We start from the raw sequence: 3,677 nt of genomic DNA, 5'->3' as shown, positions 1-3,677 counted from the left end.
TTCGTGTTTTCCACCGTGCGAACGCTAAATGGGTCGGCCCAGGTGAGCTAAACCCTGTGCGAAACGTGGACTCTTTGACGCAAAGAGCGTCACATAGGAACTCCCCAAAATGGCTACGTCGTAAGTTACCATGTATTTGTTACGAGGTCAAGTGATCGAATCCCAGCGCAAGCGTTAATTGTTTTTCGTGTTTTCCTCCGTGCGAACGCTAAATGGGTCGGCCCAGGTGAGCTAAACCCTGTGCGAAACGTGGACTCTTTGACGCAAAGAGCGTCACATAGGAACTCCCCAAAATGGCTACGTCGTAAGTTACCATGTATTTAATCTTATTATGCGGTTCCAAGTCGCCCAAATACACAAATGCCGGCCGTGCATGCTACTTCAGGTGCTCCTCTCTACGCACCAAGTAAAACAGGGCTATTTTTATGACACACATATATCTTGTATTTGTATGTGCTCGTTTGTTTCTGCAATCTTGTTTCGGAACTGATCCAGCATATACATTTGATTGATTCTTTGTTTCATGAGCGAGCGGTTTGTTTAATTTACTGGTCTTTAAGATTTACCGTCATATTCTTTATCTACAGAGTGTTGTGGGATGCGCATTTGCACAGGCACCATCAATTTATCCGTACGAATACAAACGAAGTCTTTAATGAGGACTATAATGTTCCTAAATTGTATGGATACTGTTCATTCTGTAACTGAATCTAAGAACTCATATGATGTTCAATATTTTTACTCACATTGGTTCATTGGACGATGTTATTTAGGTCCTCGGTAAATCCCGAAAGAACTCAGTACTGACCTTGTATGAAGAAATTCCCGCCTCACCCCCGCGTCGCCCCCTCCCTGAGGAATAATAGGAATTAGCTGTTCCACCTCCACCACCACCACTCCCCTCTCACCTTGCTCCCCCCATCGTCATCATCGCCACCGGCGTCGTCTCCCCCACCCTCTCTGTGTCTCTCTCAGGCCTTCCTCGGTGTTGGAACATGCCACACCGGACGCACTGCAACTACATGTCCGTGTCATGTGACAGCCCCTAACCTATCGCACGGATTGCATGACGCCAGTCAGTCGTGCCTAGATTGCAGCATTGCATGCACATGGTCCCATGATCACACGGTTTGTAACCCATGTGAAAATATGTACAACTAGTGAGTGAATATACAGTATACATGAATGTTTTCCATCGTTCTAATCTCGTTCCTTGGCCGAGGTGGCTCTACTGGCACGGATCTAATCGTTGCAGCGAATGTCACTACAGGAAAATCCCGGTTTCCCGTGTGTTAGTCTATAAGCCGAGTGTGTTTTTTCGGGCACCCGGCTTATGCTCCTCTAAGCCGAGTCCCAAGAAAAAAACACCCGGTAAATACGAAGAACTCGGCTTATGGTTTAGAATAGAGAGAGAGGTGAGGGCGAACCGCGGCTCACCGTACCCCGCAGAATAAAGTGCGGCTTGCCGCACCCCGCACACACCGCCGACCGAATTCCCACCGTACTGCCTGGGCAGCGCTGTCGCCGTCGTGCGTGGGGAAACCAGCACTGTACCAAGGTCAAGTGCACCGAGCTCATCCATTGTGGTTTAGATCAGCTTTTGCCTTGCCTTGAATGCTCTTGTTCATATTTATGCATGTTTCCTGATTCCCCTTTTCTCATCTGTGATGTGATGCTCATACGAAAAGGAAGAGTAAGAAGAAATCTATGAAAGATGGTAAATTTGCAACAGAAGAACATAGGTGTAGAAGCTGGTTGATGCTGGCAATTGGACTCTTATCTCAGAGTAAATTAGCTTCAGATATCAGAATAGTACACTGGTTCAGAAATCAGAATAACTACTATCTGGGTGCAACTTGCTGGCAGGGCAGTTAAATTAGATATCTTACTTTTCATTGTATCTTGCATATTACTTTTACAAATTAGTGTTCAAGACAATCTTCTGTTGTTGCATTCCAGCAAGTTAGCTTACAGCCGAAGATAGTTTATCCAATCCAAATGTTGTAGGTCGAACAAAACTTATGGCTGGGGTAAAAATATTTGTGGTGATCAGCATCTTCCTCTCGCTTCGCTGTTAAGATGTCGACGCGGCGCTACGCACCAGATGATTTATACTACTACCATGTTTTTTATGTTGGGTCTGAGAAACTAGAGAATTCATGCCTCTTTGCCATGCCAAGAGTATTCTAGGGATTTCTTATGAATATATTGTATGTAATATGGGATGGCTATTTTGATTAAGAGATCAATTTTTATGCAGGTTTATCTACACTCTTCTCAGCCTGGGAATCATCATGTGCTTGCTGACCTGCTTGGGCCACATCGCCGCTGAAACTGCAAACAGCCCCTGCCTGTCTTGTGTATCCTTGGAAGCATCTGATACTAGGAGTTGAGTTAGCCTATTTAAGTGTGCTTACATGGAAGCTGCTACTGGTTTAACAAAATTCCTCAAAGCCTTTTGCGTTGTCACATAAAGACCAAACCTTGCGTGCTTTTTTTCAGATATATCCATTTCAATAATATAAATGATATTTCAAAAAGAGGGTCATGTCTCTAGCAGTCAAGTTTTGAACTGGAACTGTTGGCTCCTAATAATAGTTTGCTGAAACCTTAAGTCCCAGTTATGTTCTTGGAGCTCTGTGACCTTAGATGTACTGTGTCTTGGTGATATGGACTATTTTGCCTTAACCTGCCATGTATGTAGCACGTGATCTTTGTATTCTTGCTTGTGATATTGGAAGCTGCAATCGTCGCCGATGTATTTCTGAATAGCTACTGGGAGGAGGTAAGGAGCACTTCAGCTGCTATATACTTGATATTTCTGTGTGTATTTTAGAACCAAAATAAGGTCTCTTTTGTCGCCAATTTTTTTGCTGGAATGGAAGTCGTCTTAAGAACACAATGAAATTATGACTGGTCAAACCTGAGAAAGTTTACTTCTAAAATATATCCATATGTCGTCTTAAGAACAAGATGAAATTATGTCTGCTCGAACCTGCCAAAGTTTCCTTCTAAAAACATGCCCATATGTAGTTTGCATAGTATGGCCTTTTCTTTTCACGTAGTATGAGAAATACATCCAGTGCTCTACTTAAGATATTCTCTTCAAAATGACATCTCTAAAATTACTTGATCGCAGATCATTATTGAGACATGTTTCTTGCATATTTTTCCTTTTTATTTTTCACCCTTGCATCGAGTGGCTTATTTATCAGGTCTGTTTTATGTTATTTTCTCTATTCCAATATAAATATTCATTTTAAAGGTTCGCTTTCTGGTGTTCTAATTTGGGATTTCTTGCCCTACTTTTGGCAGTACCTTCATCAAAATTAGAAAGACGTTTTAGTAATGTTGCGTTTTTTGGGCCATGCTCGTGGATATACTCACTCCGTTCCTAAATATAAGCCTTTTAGAGATTCCATGCAATTTATAAATTATAATTTCAGTGATGTCTCATCCTTCTCATTTGCTGTCCAGTTTTTTCTTAGAGCAATGGTCTTATGATTCTGTTTGTATCTAATGCCATTTTCTATGTTTTTCTTACTTATTTTCAGGACAAATCCCACCAGATATATATTGTTGGTCACTTTGCTTGCTGGATCAATATATTGCTGGATATATATTGTTGGTCATTTTGCTTGCTGGATCGATCAATATATTGCTGGATATATAAGCCA

At 41.9% G+C, this 3,677-nt stretch overlaps 1 long non-coding RNA gene across 1 annotated transcript; it reads left to right on the top strand.

Annotated features, from left to right (window-relative positions):
- Positions 1-1,400: 1,400 nt before the first annotated feature.
- Positions 1,401-3,677, top strand: LOC123158944 (uncharacterized). The gene is made up of 4 exons (XR_006479400.1): positions 1,401-1,558; positions 2,261-2,360; positions 2,705-2,785; positions 3,555-3,677. It is a non-coding gene; the product is annotated as an uncharacterized lncRNA (long non-coding RNA).

The sequence above is a fragment of the Triticum aestivum genome, chromosome 7B, assembly GCF_018294505.1.
Source record: "Triticum aestivum cultivar Chinese Spring chromosome 7B, IWGSC CS RefSeq v2.1, whole genome shotgun sequence".
NCBI classification, from domain to species: Eukaryota; Viridiplantae; Streptophyta; class Magnoliopsida; order Poales; family Poaceae; genus Triticum; species Triticum aestivum.
Note: the sequence above shows the minus strand (reverse complement) of the source record. Positions and strands in the feature narration are given on the sequence as shown.